Source organism: Geotrypetes seraphini, chromosome 15 (assembly GCF_902459505.1).
Source record: "Geotrypetes seraphini chromosome 15, aGeoSer1.1, whole genome shotgun sequence".
Classification (NCBI taxonomy): domain Eukaryota; kingdom Metazoa; phylum Chordata; class Amphibia; order Gymnophiona; family Dermophiidae; genus Geotrypetes; species Geotrypetes seraphini.
Genome location: NC_047098.1, coordinates 60,938,582 through 60,956,588, shown reverse-complemented (window position 1 = coordinate 60,956,588; position 18,007 = coordinate 60,938,582).

Genomic DNA, 18,007 nt, shown 5'->3' with positions numbered 1-18,007 from the left:
GCCCAGACAAAACAACAAATTTGTAAAAATCACCTGGACACCCAACAGAGCGCTGAAAAGGATGCTATGTTGGGGAAAATCTGAACATATGGTAACCCTACCTCTGAGTTCCATCCAATGTCTACACTGATCTCCCAACAGTCCCATCCATGTTCTGCTCTGTTCCCCCATCCCAGAGCTCTATTCATTTCCTGCTCTTTCCAGGATTTCTGCCCCCATTTGAAATTTCTTCTTCATCCATGCACACAATCATTCCCTCTCTGTCTGTGTCTCTCCCCTATACTCAACATCTGCACTCTTGTATCTATTACTCCTGGGTGTTGCTATCCCTTCTCTGAGCAGCACCGTCTTTTTTCTTTCATTTACACTAGATTCATCATTTCTCTCTCTCTCTCTCTCTCTCTGTCCTTCTCTCCATTTTTCTCTGCTGAACCCCTTCCCAAGATCAATCTCTTTCTCATGCCTCTAATGTCTCTCCCAATTTTTCAAAATTATTGGGGGTGCCCAATATCTACCCCTCCCCGGCCACCATCAAAAAATAGTCTTACATTTTATTGAACTTGAAGGTATGGAGAGCTCACCTCAAACTGGGATGATACCACAGAAATCCAGCACACTGAGAAGCAGCAAACTCTTACGCTGATGGCCACAGTATCCTGAAAAAAACACACTTAAAATCTATAAATCAAGCTTGTCATGCTATAACAGCGGAACCTGGAGTGACCCGCTTCCCCATAACAATCTACCTCCCATCCAACATACCTCTAACCCCTCCCAAGGAGACAAATACTCTTTAGTTGGTAAAAACCTGGCCGCAGCCCTGTTTATTGAACAGTAAACATATTCATATAACATTTAACATAATTAAATATATATTAATTAACAGCCATAAATAATACATTAACCGATTACCCAGAACAATGGTATCACCATTGTGACCTTGATCCCAAGCTACCTTAACAGATGTAACTGGCCCCCGACCCCGCCATCTAAGCAAGGGTCCGAGGGGTGGCATGTCCCACACATGCCCCATTATCCAGGGTCATCCGACCCACCAGGCACAGCGCCTAGCCAGCCCACCGCTCATCCCTTGATGAGCCCAGTAGCCAGTAGCTCGGGATACTGCAACTCTATCATTCCCATTCACCCCCTAACCTAAAGGACGGGCGGGCGGGAAGGCTGCCTTGGAGGACCGAAAACCGTTAGGGTCCTCCAAGAGCCCTTCTTTTAACCCCTCCCACCCACAATCCTCTTCAGCCGCGATGGACCAATCGAAGGTCGATCTCTCGACAAAACGACTTCCCCCAAGAACTTCCTGCTGCCTTCGACCTACCTACCCCCCCTAGACTTCCTAGCCCACGGGCGACTCAGCGGGCCACCCAGCTCCGCGTTAAAGTCGCCCATCGAGACTAGCTCGTGGGCTTTTTATTACAGAGCTGAAAGAGCTGAAACAGTAACCCTGTCTATGAAGAGGCAGCAGTTCAATAATTATCACACTGAGGTCTAGAATAACAATACACCATCACCTCCTAGGGCAGTGTCCCTCAAACTTTCTCGAGTCAGGGCACGCTAAAGATAGTAGCCATGGCTCGAGGCACTCTGAAGTGTGGAGATGTCACGCTTGCATGACATCATCACATTGACGTCCACATGTGCAGAGGCCCTCTAGATGAGTCCTGAGATGCCAGTGGGGGGTGCTAGCAGTGAAAAAAGGCCATACAGAAGGAGAGGCCCTGGCACTGGCTGATGCTTACCTATGGTACATGCCTCTCACCGCTAGAGGTACGTCCTGTAGGCAGTCAGCTGGCATCGGCAACTCTCCTCCTCCCCAGTGCGCCACTGCACACAGTTTACGATACACTGTCCTGGGGATAAAACAGCATAAGCTGCACTGCCACCAAACAGATTCTCAACAAATAAGTAACTAAAAATTTTAAATACAAATACTGTATACAGACAAAACCTGTAGCCCAGAAGACTAACCTTCTATTAAGTAGAACACTGGGGAAAAAGAAAACAGGAAGGTTTTGTACCTATTCTTCTTGTTTGAACAATAATTATACTTTTTTTTCAAATTCAATAAAACTGACCTACAACGCTTTTAGAAAACTCATAAAAACTGCCTTATTCGACAAATATATCACCTAAATAGAATCTTCACCGAACACTTCTTTCTTTTCTCGTTCCCAATATACCCCTCTGAAATCCTAATCAAACCATATTTTGCAATTCGGGACATGTCTTCTAATATGTCCCCCATGAAAAATTCTTAAACTGTATATTGTAATTTTCGATGTATTTTTTTGTAATTCGTGACCTTTTCCTAACAGGTCCTCTCGGAAATGGCTTAGCGTACTGTACATTTTATATTTTTGCATTCGTAAAGTTGATGTACTCTGTATTTCCTCTGACTATCTGCATATTGTAACTCGCTGAATGTCCAGCTCTCTTGAATGTAAACCGCCTAGAAGACGCAAGATTGTGGCGGTATAGAAAAATAAAGTTGTTATTATTGTTATTACCTTGTATATTTGACACCCGGGCTTGATCTTTTTTTTTCTGCTTATTGACCAATGGAAAGATAATATGAATAAAAGAAATAAAAACCCTGCTATTCAAGAAATCCTTAAAGACAAGCTAACACAGCAAGAATCATCTCAATAGCAACCCGCTCCACTATGTAATACCACCAAAACTGTCCAGATAACTCCTTTATGTAATCTGCCTTGAACCGCAAGGTAATGGCGGAATAGAAATCACGTAATGTAATGTAAACTATTTGCCTTTTCATAATGGATAAACTCATGTGACAGAAACACTCAATTCACATTTTGTCATTTTTATCACAAGATCTCTTTTTAGATGTAAATATTCAACAGCTTTCAGTGGGGTTTAAGACTACAGTCCATCAGAAAAACATTGATAAAAATACTTTTTTACATGCTTCAAGTTGTCATCTGAAACATAGGAAGCAGAGTAGCCCATATTCACAGTTTTGACGATATTTTTTTGACGATATTGCTGCATCTGTACTGACATTACAGATTTTAAACATCAGTCAGGAACGTTATGGGGTGAACTTTCCATGAGAGAATAGTGGCGGGGCAAAGGGTCAGCCGAAACCAAGCCCTGCTCTCAACACCGCCCAGCTGAGCGGTAACTGGAGTGAACAGAGGTGGGAGTGCTACCCAAAGCAGTCCAAACACTTTATGTCAAAACAAAAGTTCTTTATTAATCCCATTCATCGTTATAGAATCAAAATGACAGTTCATCAAAGCAACAATTCTTCCACAAAAGAAAAACACGTGGAGGGACATAATGAAAAAAACACATCTAAGTCACCAAGGCCCTAGGCGCCCAAAGTAGGCAGCAGGGAAATGTCTATTCTCGAAAAAAAAAAAAACCCACTCGAAATGTGGGTTTTTTTTTTCGATAATTGCCTACCTGTACATTCAGAAGTTTATTTGCTCAGACCGCCACTACGTCTACCTTTAAGCCCTATTCTTGAAAAAAAAAAAAATTGCTCAAGTCCCAAACACTCAAAACAAGACCGTTTACGCCTGGGAGGGACCAGTCCTTCGCCTAAAGCCACGATTCTCACGGCGTCTGTAATGGAATCATGGAACTGTCCCCCCCACCCCCCTGCAATGATCGCGGCAGGAGGGATGCCCAGTCCCTCCTAACCGGCACTCGCTACGACTCCCCCCCCCCCCCCCCGCAACATTCGCAGCAAGAGATGCCCAATCTCTCTTGCCGACACTCCCGAACCCCCCCCTCCCCCTGCAATCTTCACCAGCAGGAGAGATGCCCAATCTCTCCTGTCAACACCTGCTGTGAATCCCCCACAATGATCATGGCAGGAGAGATGCCCAACTCTTCTGCCGACGCTCACCCTCCCCCCTCTCCTGAAAGTTTGCCAGCAGGAGGGATACCCAGTCCCTCCTGCCAACATCCCCCTAAAAGTTCTCCCCCACCCGAAAGTTTGGCATTAAAACTTTATAGGTTTGCATTCACACACACATCCACACAAACATATCCTTCAGTTCCCTGTTTCCCAACTCATATCTTCCCTTACTTGAAAAACCTCAAACACACTCTTACATTTACTCTGCTCAATGGACATTTTTGACTCTGCTAAGCTTTCTCCAGTTTCAGATAGCATTTCTTCTATAAGCTATTACCTGACTGGCTTAGTCTTTGATAAGTTTTATCTGCCGGAGCTTGCCTGGTCTGTCCTTCTGCTGCATGCCTGGAAACAGTGTTCCTCCTTGCTGCATGCTGGAGCTTCTCCCTGTAGCTGGAGACTCTCCCTAACTGTGAATGAACTGTCTATTCAACCTGAGACAGCAGTGATTCTCATTGGCTGACCATGAGATTGCTTAATTAATTTTCTCACTGCTTGCTCTGTTGTATCCACCCACTCCCTCTGTAGACTGTGTTAGCAGCAGTGGGTGTCAAACCTGTCTTTGGATGTTGGTTAGCAATATGCTTGTTTAAGGGCAAACAAACACCTGACCCAGGACTATTTCTGTCCCCTGAAACTTTCAGCCTTGTCTTAGGGCAGTGTATCGCAAACTGTGTGCCACAGCTCCAGGGCAGGATTAATTCTTCGAGGGCCCCTAGGCACACAAGTACACTGGACCCCCTATCCCTGCCCCACCCATGCCCTGCCCCCAAGGAAGAGACAAGTTAATCTAATCATGTATTTTTTAATGGGTATAACATATGGACAGACTGGATGGACCGTTCAGGTCTTTATCTGCCGTCATTTACTATGTTACTATGTTAAACACGACGTCCCTCTCTGCAGCCAGCGTTCCCTAGACAGGAGCAGCACCTACCTGCCTGCAGCTCCCACCGTCCCCGGATCCCATGACATAATCCCTGGGCAGAGCCTCGCTTACCTGCAGCTCGCCTCAATCTCTGGGCTGTAACCAGCCAAAGATACCACCGTGGAATTCACTTTATAATCTAGTCCTCCCCAGAGCAGCCTGCGGAACTGCGCCCTGTGCCACTTCCAGCCACCGCCTCCTCCTCCTGCCCCACTTGGCAGCCACTTCCCCCTTCTCACTGCTGCTGCTCAATGGTATTACTAGTTATTATGTTTTATTAGTAGCACAGAACGAGAGAGGGGAGACACTGATGTCACAAGTGTCATTTTTTTTTTCCAAGGGAAAAAGCAAAACCCCAGCACAGTGGCATACCTAGCATATGTGACACCCAGGGCCCATCATTTTTTGATCCCCCCCCTTTAGTATGAAAAACATGAGTTTTAGTAACAATCCACACGTCGCACAAAAGTGTACCTAGGAAAAGGCAGCATCTTACATACTGCAGTGAGCAGTACATCAATACACCCATTGTAAAACTAAACAAGCCAGACTAGTACAGATCAATCCTGCACAGTCAATCTTAACACAAAACCATGTCTTTCGAACACACAGAACACAGAAAACACCTTTGCATAGTATGAAACATGTAATCACAAATTAACCCCTCCCCCTTTTACAAAACTATAGTGCGGTTTTTAGCCACAGTGGTAACAGCTCAGACGCTCATAGAATTCTGAGTGTCAAAGCTGTTACCATCATGGCCAGCACTAAAAAATACTCTATGGTTTTGCAAAAAGGGGAGATAAAATAGAAATACATAGACAAAGGTTAAATTGAATCACCAAGAAGCTAGACTCTGCATACAATGCAACACCACAGAAATAGCGATGCATCTCTCCTAAAGCAAAAAAAATAAATAAATAAATAAAAACATTTTTTCTACCATGTCTTCTCTGGTTTCTGCATTCCTCATCTTCTTGTAACCCTCTTCATTTCATTCACTGTCTACCCTCTCTCTGCCCCTTCTATTTGGCATCTTCTCTCCCTTCACCCCCATTGGTCTGGCATCCATCTTCTTCCCTTCCCTCCTCCAGTGGTCTGGTATCTCCTTTCCTTCCTTTCCCTCTCCCACATCCCCATGGTCTGGCATCTCTCTCTCCTTCCCATTCCAGTGGTCTGACATCTTTCTCTTCCTTCCTTCTGTCTCCAGAATCTGACATCTCTCCCTTCTTTGAGTCATCTCTCCTCTTTCCCAGTGTAACATTTATCCTTCCCTCCTCTCCAGCACTATCATGTCCAACAATTCTCCCTTTCCCCTTGTATATCATCTCTCTTTCCCTTCCACTCCATACACCTATATCCAACAATTCTCTTTTACTCTTCCCTCACCTGCCAGCAGCATCTCTCTTTCCCTCCCTTCCCACTACCAAATCCATGCATCTCTCTTTCCCTTCCTTCCTAATCCCCATCCCATGCAGCATCTGTCCTTCCCTGCCTTTCCAACCCCCCAGCCCGAGCAGCCCAAACCCCTTCCAGTTCGTGCAATATCTGTCCTTCTTGCTTTCCCATTAAAGACGACATTGTTAAAAATAAATTACAAATATTATTTATCACAGAAACCTGGCTTTCAGAAGGCGAGGAAGCTTATCTTTCCTATTGTTGTCCCCCTAACTACAACTATATATTTAACCATCGTCATTACCGAAAAGGAGGAGGCATTGCTGTCATCTATAAGAACAATACTCTAAAATTATGTGATCAATCCCCAAAAGCTGCTTCAATTGAATTCCTTCACCTAAAAGATACCATTAATAACCAATTCGATTTTCTCTTACTTTACGTTCCTCCTCCTATAAGTTCAAATAAACTTTCTCTTCTTCAAGATCTTTTATTTGATTTTTCCTCATCAACAACCAACCCAATTATCCTAGGTGATTTCAATATACATTTTGATGACCCTTACAATTCCAATACTAGGGATCTTCTAAACATTCTCACACCTCTCAATATAAAACCACAAATAAACTCCCCGACACACAAAGCTAATCATACACTTGATAATATTCTTGTCACGTTTTCCCAGCAACCGAACATTTCGAATCTTTCAGTTCTGCCAATCCCTTGGTCTGATCATTACTTCATAACCTTTTCTTATTTTTTACCTAGAAATAGTCCAACACAACTCTTACCGAAAAACAAGGTCATTACAGTCAGAGATTTTAATAAGCTGGACAATACAGACTTATCTTCATTTTTGGACTTAAATATCATAACTTCTCTTCCCGATTCCATAGAAGATCAATTAACGGCCTGGAACTCATCATTGACGTCTCTTCTTGATATAGTATCTCCATTAATATCAAAAACCATTTCACTTCGTAAAATCATCAACCCTTGGTTTACAGCAGATCTAAATATGGTTAAACAACAAGTACGTTCGCTAGAAAGGAAATGGCGACAAAATAAAACATCAGATAACTTACAAGTATATAGGGAAAAAGTTTCACTTTATAAGACAAAAATAAACCAGGCAAAAAAATCATATTACTCCAAAAAAATTGAAAAGGCAAAGAATTCTTCCATTCTTTATAATATTCTAAAAAGAATTGATCCAAAAAATACAATAAACAGTTCCATTCAAAGATCAACTTTAAAAGCTCAAGAACTATCTAATGCTTTCATACAAAAAATAAATAATATTCGCAACTCCTTTTCCCAAAACACATTAATTAATTGCATTACTACTGACCAAACAGAATTCATACCTATAGCTAAATGTTCAAACTTTAAAATCCCATCCCTACAAGATATCAATTCATTATTACAACAAGTAAACTTAAAAAATTCCCAATCTGAAATCATTCCACCTTTCTATTTGAAAAAACACTTCCTACATTTCGGTCCTTTCATACTGTCACTCATTCAAAAGAGCCTTCTTACTTCTACAGTTCCACTTCAATGGAAGACTGCATATATCACCCCCATTCTTAAAAATTACAAAAATGGTATTGATGATTTATCCAACTATCGTCCGATAGCTAATATACCTTTTATAGCCAAATTAATAGAAAAATGGATCTTCAATCAACTCTCTGACTTCATTGAGAACACAAACGCTTTGCATCCAAATCAGACTGGTTTCAGAAAATTTCATAACACTGAATATTCGTTATTAGGTTTAACATCCAATATACAATACTTCCTGGATCATCATAAATCTGTAATACTATTTTCTTTAGACATTTCAGCAGCATTCGATACCATAGATCACGAATTACTCATCAATAGGCTTGCAGAAAAAGGAATCACCGAGAATGTTTTAGCATGGTTCAAATCGTATCTTTCCAACCGTTCATCCTCTGTTAGATTTAATAATGAAGTTTCCGCCCCCCACACTTCCACATTCGGTATACCCCAAGGATCAATTTTGTCCCCGTTACTCTTTAATATTTTTCTTTCACCGCTATTAGAAATTTGCCAATCCATAGGCTTTATTCCATATTCATATGCTGACGACATACAATTAATTCATCCTCTTGATCCAAATAATACCACTGAAGTTTCTTCCATCAATTACAAACTTGAACAAATACAAGACTGGCTTACCTCAAATAAATTATCATTAAATATTAACAAAACCAAAACTATGCTATTTAATTGGAAAAAAGACATTCTATTATCAAAACCATTTGTACTTAACAATATTACTCTTAACCTAGTATCCACTGTGAAAATACTCGGAGTTTTTTTAGATGATAATCTGACTTACCATGATCACATCTCCCACATAGTCAAAAATTGTTTCTTTAAACTACGGCAGATTAGATCAATTTCCAAATTTCTAAATTTACCATCTGTAAAGATTCTAATACATTCTTTTGTTATATCGAAAATAGATTACTGTAATGCATTATTTCTTAATATTACACAAAAAGAAAAAAGAAGATTACAGACCATCCAAAATACTGCTATAAAAATAATATATAATGCAAAAAAATATGATCATGTCTCCCCACTACTCAAAGACGCTCACTGGTTACCTATAAGTCACAGAACTCTATTCAAAACAATGCTTCTCATCTTTAAGACTTTATTATACAATGAACCACAATTTATTTCAAAATCATTAATCCCTTACACAACCCAACGTCCATTACGATCATCGGAACAAAATCTGTTAACAGTACCGTCACTGAAAATCATAGGTACACGAAGAGCTGACACGTTTACAGTAATGGGGCCACAATGGTGGAATGCAATTCCCCAGTATATCAGAATGGAACAGGATATCACAACTTTTAAAAAATTGTTAAAAACGTATTTATTTAAAGATGCTTTTACTTCTGACTGACCTAAAAACGCTTTTTAATATAGGCTTGAAACTTATTGTTTTATCTTTTTTAAATTACTTACTCAAAGAGTCTTTTGATTTTTATAGCGTTTACTTCCTTTAAAGACAGATTAGCTTGTGTTCTGATATAGTTAAACCTACCCTCTTGTTTTTTTCCTTTTTCTCCGAACCCACAGTGTAACTTTATGCTATTCCTTACCCCTCATGTAGGTTTTATATTAAGTGTAATGTGTAATTTGTCAATATTTGTTATATTTTAGTCTCTTGAATACTTTTATTTTGTTAATGTACATCGCCTAGAAATTTTGTAATAGGCGATTAATCAAATGTCCAATAAAACTTGAAAACTTGAAACTTGAACTGCCCCCCCCCCCCCCATGCATCATCTGTCCTTCCCTCATTCCCAACCACGCCTCCTCTCCTCACCTGGATTCTATGGTACGACTTCTCCCCAGTTCCCAACTCCCCCACCTACCACCTCCCCGCTGCTATAATTTAAAATCTTCGGACAGCCGGCTGCACAATGAAGCGAGCCTCCTGTAATTTGCCTGCCACGGATGTGTTCTTTCTGCAGCACTTCCTCTTCCTGCGTAGGCAGGACGCTGCAGAAAAAACACTTCCAGGGCAGGCAGATGGTGGGAGGCGTGCTTCATTGTGCCACCAACTGCCTGAAGATTTTAAATTACAGTACAGTACAGTACTTCTTCACCGAAAGGGTAGTCGATCATTGGAACGAGCTACCTCAGCAGGTGATTGAGGCCAATAGCGTGTCAGATTTTAAAGAAAATGGGATATTCACATGGGATCTATAAGGGAGTAAAAGTCAGGGAGTAGGTCATTGGTATGGGCAGACTCGATGGGCTGTGGCCCTTTTCTGCCGTCAATTTCTATGTTTCTATGTTTAGTAGGTGGGGAAGTCGGGAGAGTCATACTTCTGATTGCCAATTTGGGGGGAGGCCATGCCCCCCTGCCCTACGTTCCAATGCCTATGGCCCCTCGTATCTTAATATCATCTAAAGCAGGGGTGGGGAACAAGGGCAGCAATCCAGTTCGGTTTTCAGGATTTCCCCAATGAAAATGCATGAAATCTACTTGCATACACAGGAGGCAGGTCATGCAAATAGATCTCATATTCATTGGAGAAATCCTAAAAACCAAACTGGATTGCGGCCGTCTTCCCCCACCCCTGATCTAAAGTCATGCCAAAATGAAATAAGCCAATGCTACCCCATTCTGATTGAATTCTTTGGCTAGACAATTGGATTGAGGATGTGTGCTAGGTATAATAACTTAGATTTCAGCAAAGCCTTTGACGCGGTTGGCACTTGCGCTTGTCTGTCTCAGAGCTGCTCACAATCAATGTTCCCTCCGAGGATTGACAAGATGTGTGCAAGTTGGGGGGGGAGTTGTGTTAGTAACAAGTTCTAAGAACCAGATTTCAAGTATTTTTGTGAGCAGCTATGTAAAATCTGTGAGTAGTGCTCCTAAAATGTATGAACAATTGCTCATGCGCTCTACATAGCTCACAATGTCCTCCTCTTGTTTAAGATGCACAGCTGCATTTCCAATTCAGCTCTTGGCATTCCAGTTCAAAATCCCCATTGTGAGCAGCTTTGAGAAATATATGTGCTGTGATGGACTTGGGGCAATTCACTTCTTATTCCTAGGATAAGCAGCATAAAATATGGTTTACTACCGTGTTTCCCTGAAAATAAGCCCTAGTGCGTTTTTTTAAATCCAAAATTAATATAGGACACTGTCTAATTTTCGGGGATGTCTTATTTTTTTCATGTACAACAGTCTTCTCTCCCTTCCTCTCCTCTACCCCAATTCTTCCTCTCTTCTTTCTCTCCCCCCCCCCTCCCACATGTGCAGTATCATTCCTCCCCTCTCACCCAGACCCTTGTGCAACAGAACCCCTCTAACCCTCCCACCGTGAGACTGACATACCTCCACTCAGAGGCCTCCTAAAGCAGCAGGGGTGGGGGTTGCAGAATTGACGAGTCCAATTTTTTCAGCAAATCAGGCAGCAGTAGTGTCAGGGACATTTGGGGGGGTGTCTTCAGGGATCGATCATAACTAGGGCTTATTTTTGGGGTAGGGCTTATATTAGGAGCATCTTTAAAAATCATGGAAGGGCTTATTTTCAGGATAGGTCTTATTTTCAGGGAAACAGGGTATTTGGGATTTTGCCAGGTACTTGGGACCTGGGTTGGCCACTGTTGGAAACAGGATGCCGGGCTTGATGGACATTCGATTGGTCCCAGTATGGCAACTCTTATGTTCTTATCAGTGAATGCTCTATGCAATTTTGCAGAGTCACTGTTGGTTCGAACTGTACTGTTTAAATTATAATTACTTGTTGAATTTATTTATTTATTTATTTGCAATTCTTGATATATTGTAACATAGTGGAGGGTTTTTTTCTCTCCTGTGATGTGTTGTTTGCTGTAAGCTCATTTAAGTGGATATAGCCACACAAGAGCTCTGCAGTATGGTTTGTTAAAGTTCATGGAAGATCAAAGATTAGTTCTTACCTCAATGGCTATCACATTGGAAACAATTTGTATTTATTGGAGGAAGAACAAGAGAAGATGGATCATCGCCATCATGGAGGTAGGAGAAGAAGGGGCCTATTATTGAGTTCTTTGCCAGGAGAGAGACAGAGAGGCGAGTTTAAGGAGCCAGAGGAGAAAAAGATGAAATGGAAGGCACAAAGAGGTCTGGTGTTAGGGTGGTCGAACCGCTGCCGAGAGTCACTTCATCCTGCGGAAATGGGATGTGTTGATGCCACTGAGCCTCTCTTGTTCTTCAGAACATTTACTGAATTCCCAGTTGTGTCACCACACACCATCAATTCAAAGTGTTCTTAGAGACATTGGGGCTCATTTTCATAAAAGAAAAATGTCCAAAAAGTGACATAAAGGGGCAGATGGATGGTTTTCTTGCCAAACTCTTCCAATTAACTATTTTCGAAACCCATTTTGTACACAGATTTCTATGGTGGTTGCAGTTCATCTAAATCTGAAGGAGGCATGGTTTAGGCACAATTTGGATGTTTGGGTCTAAACCTGTTTTCACAATGAATAAGTACCAAAAAGAAGCTCAAACTGACTGGATGACCACTGGAGAAATAAAGGCATGAACCCCCTCTACATTCCCCCAGTGGTCATTGACAACCCCACCCACCCCAAAGATTGAGTAGTGGCACTGACAGCCAGGAGGTGGTGTGGTATGCTGTACTAGAATGGATAGTGTGCAAGGAAAAAATTTGAATACATTGTAGATTTTTTCTACATATAAGCTACCTACTTTTCATATGATCCTGGGTAAATCTAGATAGTAATGCACATGTAATAGATAAGGCCACGCCCAGAGATTAACAGAAAAACGCTAGGGGGTACTAGGGGGAAAAAGTATAATATTCTCTGTATGTACTTTGCTGGATTAAGCAAGATCATACGAGAAATCAGGTATAGATATACATAGCACACTTATTAATCTGATTCCATCTTTCTGTCTTTCTTTGTGTCTTTGTTTAAAGTACTGAAGGTTTCCCGCTTAAAAAAAGCCTGGGTTTTTAGTGTTCTTTGTGTGGACTACCATACCCAGGGGGATCGGAGAAACCTCAGGACTTGAGTGATAACACATGTTCCTGGTATTCCAATGCTGGGTAGAAAAGCAAATCTTTCTTGAATATATTCTAAAACAGGGGTGTTCAACCTGCGGCCCGAGGGCCGCATGCGGCCATGTGAAGTATGTGCGGCCCCAGTTGAGGGCAATGCAGTGTTTTCCTCTGCTGCCCCAGGGTGTTTACTGTCTTACCGGCTCCCTCCTCTGTCTTGCTGCAGCGTTTGCACATTTGTGCAGCCCCAGAAACATTTTTTTCAGCCAATACGGCCCAGGGAAGCCAAAAGGTTGGACACCCCTGTAAAGTATTGAATATGAATGAAATATGATGTGTGGTTGAGGGTGACTGAATGGGATCCCATCTGTGACTGTGTACAGTATATGTGTTTGGACATGAGAAATTGTTTGCAAACTTTATTTTTATATATTTTAAACCTGAAGAAATCCTGAAAGGGAACATCTGTAGTTTGACCTATCTGACCTTTAAGTTAGGCAACTCTCTTAACTCTGTGACATTCCAGGAGGCCTGTTGGCTGTTTCAGGGCTCCTTTAAGCCTATATTAGGAAATTTTCATTAAGGGGGGTTATCTAGGTTTTTCTTGTGTGTGAATGTCAGTGAAACTTGAAATTGTCAGTTTTCTCCAAAGAACGAGTTCATGATAGAGAGCTGGGTTTGGATTCAAACTTTTCCTCTAATGTGTTATACATTCAGAAATTGCTGTGTATAATTTGTAAAACTTTTCTTTGTGTTAAAAGGAATTTCTTTGTTCAAAAACACACGGCCAGCCTCTGTTTGCTAGTTGGTTGATAAGGAGTGATGTCATATTAGTCACTGCGAAAGTATATATGTGACCCCAGTGGGAGTGATACTTTGAGTTTGTATTGTCCAGGAAAGATGCATTTTGTCACGCCTGGCTATATATGGCTCCATTGCACAAATGCCTTTTGACTAGAGATTTCTGTTAAATTTCAATAAACAATATTTGATTGGTAATATTTGTGCAATTATCATTATTCCTGAACACCTAAGGGCGTGGCTAGTGCAGTACGCTGCTTAAGATGTGAATGAAACAGTACATACCTGCCTGTATGATAGCTCCAGATGTTATGACCAGTCCGAGTAAATCAACAAGTAGATTCCTAGAGTAGCCTAGTGAGCAGTGCAGTGACCCATAGATATGGGTACTCAGGCTAACTACCACACTTATGGTGGAATAAGTGAACCCTCCAAAACCCACCCAAATTCTACTACACTTACATATAGGTGACACCTGCAGGCATAAGGGCTGTTGATGTGTTGTACAGTTTGGTCCAGTAGGTTTAGGGTAAGTTTTGGAAAGGGGTTATGGTGAGATAGGCCTTTTAATGTAGTTCACTGCAGTGCCCCCTATGGTGCTCCACTGCTCTGCTGGGGTGACTATGTGGCCAGTCTACTAAAATGCTGGCCCCTCCTACATCCCAGTGGCTTCTTTTGTGCATTTTTCTGTTGGATTTTTTTTGTTAATGGCTTGAAAAGATAGGCGCACTGAGGACAAATACATCTGAGAAATGGCCATTTTCAAAACAAAAAGATGTTGTTTTATTTCACAAATGGTCACTTTCATTACTGGATTATTGTGCATCTTCCACAAAATGTCCACTTGGATTTGGACATCAATACCTACTGTCTCCCATTCATTCTCCATTTTCTTTTTATGAAAGTCTATATCAGACAGTGCCCTGCCTTATTTAAATTCCTAGTCTGTAAACCTGAGAAATTTGAAATACATCTCTACAAAATTCACAGCAGGTGTCTGATCATACATTCTCCCCTCGATGATTGTTGTGTATCTCAGAGGCTGATTGCAGTAGGTCCCTCACTTCAGTGAATAGTAGATTTCCATCTCACTCTCCAACTCAGGAAGGGAATTTAGAATGGAATAACTACACCAAACTATACAACAAATACTCTAAATCTCACTGCGTCCTGGACACTTGCCCCCCAGAGATTATGAAAGCAGCGCCATCAGAATTTAAACTATCACTGCTACACTACCTAGCCCACAACCTAAAAAATGGGAATTTCCTCACTAACAATGGTCACATAATAATAACCCCTATCCCAAAAAAACGAAAAGAATCTTCAGCTCTAATAACCAACTACAGACCTATAGCATCTATCCCATTTGTTGTAAAAATCATGAAGGGATTGGTTCACACCCAATTGATGGAATATCTTAATCAATTCTCCATCCTGCATGAAACTCAATCCGGCTTTAGACCTTTATTCAGTACGGAGACGGTTATTGCCGCTATCTTAGACTATTTGCGCCTACTATTTAGCAAGGGCCACAATGCCTTGATCATGCAATTCGACATGAGCTCCGCATTCGATCTGGTAGACCACTGGAAAATGCTACAATGCCTAGACGCCATCGGTATCAGGGGCGAGGTGTTGAACTGGTTCCATGGCTTCCTTACATCCCGTACCTACCAGGTACGCTTCAACCATGATCACTCCGATACCTGGAGCAACTCATCCAGGGTGCCACAAGGGTCACTGCTTTCCCCATTGCTTTTCAATGTCTACATGTCCTCATTGGGCGGGCGACTAACCCAATTGGGAATAAAATTATTCAGTTACGCAGATGATTTTACGATCATCATCCCATTCACCGACTCTATTTCGGATACCATTCCCAAGGCATCCGATGCCATAAACGAGATGGAACAATGGATGACAGATTTCAAGCTCAAACTCAATCCAGAAAAAACAAAATTCTTTGTTGCCTCTCCTCACTCGCTTGACAAGAAAACCTCACTAAGCATCAACGAACTCAATTACCCTATTCAGCCTACCTTAAAGATACTAGGGGTAACCCTGGATTAAAGGCTAACCATGAAAGATCAAGTGGACTCCGTAATCAGGAAGGGTTTTTTTTTCACTCTCTGGAAACTCAGATCCATTAAATCTTATTTCGATATGTCAACATTCAGAATCCTAGTGCAATCCCTCGTCCTAAGTCAACTTGACTACTGCAACATAGCCTATTTAGCAATCTCCCAAAAGAATATACGACGTCTTCAAATGATGCAAAATGCTGCAGTTAGACTTATCTTCGGGCTGAAGAAATTTGATCACGTGACACCTTACTACCGACAATTGCACTGGCTGCCGACGTAAGCACGAGTAAAGTTTAAATTCTCCTGCCTCTGCTTCAAAGTACTATATGGACTAGCCCCCAAATACATAAATGACCTTTTCTCCTTTTCCACCAACAAACATAAGAGAAGCACACATTCAAACTTTGTTTCCCCTCCAATCAAAGGTTGCAAACTGAGAAAACACCATGATCACTTTCTCTCACACCAAGCAGCCTTATGGAGTAAAGACCTAGATCAACTGCTTTCGCTCACTACCTACGAGGAATTTAGGAAGCGCCTAAAAACACACCTGTTCCTGAAATACCTAAACAACTGACCTCTCTCCTCTTCCCTCTCTCCTCAATAACGGTCCTCCCAACCTCTTACCCTTTTTCTCTCTCCCCTCCTAAGTCCACATAGAACTCTTGGGTCTATGATATATACAAATTGTTATTATTATCATATCGTAATTTTTGCTGTATTTTCAGATTTGCACATAGAACTCCTGGTTCTGTGATATATATAAATTGTTATTAACGTAATTTTCGCTGTACTTTTTTATTTTCACGGCCTTCTACTAACAGGCCCACTTGGAAATTTATTCCAATCTGTATACCTATACTCTCACTCAGCAAATTGTCTATCTATAATTTTGCTTCCTTAATGTTTCTGCACTCTGTATTTCCTCTGACTATCTACACATTGTAACTCGCTGAATGTCCAGCTCTCTTGATTGTAAACCGCCTAGAAGTCGCAAAATTGTGGCGGTATAGAACAATAAAGTTATTATTATTATTTGGGTGTTAACTAGAATAGAAGCTACACACAGTGATCATTTTTTTAAATATAAACATCACCAGGTAAATGACAGTAGGGGGGGATTTATTTCCATTCTAGCTGCAAAGAGGAAATAGAACCAGGTTCAAAGAGGTGCCAAGTCAGTGACCTGTTAGAAAACCTCCACTAACTGTACAGAACTAGGCCTGACCCTTATGTAACTTCCATAGTACTGTGTATGTCTAACAAGGGGTGTGAAGGCCAACAATGTGAGCTTTGTTTGGTTTCCCAAGCTGTCTACGGGATTTTTTTATTTTATTTAGGGGTTTTGGGGTTTGTTTTTTTTCACTTCGGGGGTCCATGCCTTTTGCTCAGTAATTTAAGCTATTTTTCAATAATACGTACTGTACACACTCTTAATGACACATGTCGCCGTACATGAAGAAGGACATGGTACTTCTCGAGAGGGTCCAGAGAAGAGCAACCAAGATGGTTAAGGGGTTGGAGGAGCTGCCTCTTCTCCCTCGAACAGAGGAGATTGAAAGGGAACATGATCGAAACATTCAAGGTATTGAAGGGGATAGACTTAGTATATAAGGACAGGTTGTTCACCTCTCCAAGGTAGGGAGAACGAGAGGGCACTCTCTAAAGTTGAAAGGGGATAGATTCCGTACGAATGTAAGGAAGTTCTTCTTCACCCAGAGAATGGTGGAAAACTGGAACGCTCTTCCAAAGTCTGTTGTAGGGGAGAGCACTCTCCAGGGATTCAAGACAGGGTTGGACAAGTTTCTGCTGAACAAGAAGTGCGCTGGAAGGGCTAGTCTCAGTTAGGGTACTGGTCTTTAACCTGGGGGCTGCCGCGTGAGCGGACTGCTGGGTACGATAGACCACTGGTCTGACCCAGCAGCAGCAATTCTTATGTTCTTTTGAAATTTCAGAGTTTTTCCTGTTTTATGTTAAAATCCACATGAAACAGCATTGGAAATATCACAGCCATTTCCTAGGATTCAAACAAATGCACTTCTTTAATATCAGGTAGTTCCATATAAATGATTAGTAATAGTAGCAGCTGAGTGAGACATTGCCCAAGTGTATCTGGCTGATCCCATGCTGGATCTCCTGATCTGAGGCCATGAAGACAGCGTGAGGAAATGTTTCTACTGCTACTAATCGAAAGCCAGTAAAGCATTAAATAGCAAACAAAACCTTCTCAACATAGAGTAAAAGACCTCAGCTGCCCAGAGCCATGTACTTAAAGGGCCTGATTCTCAAAATGGTGTCCTGATTGTAGGCG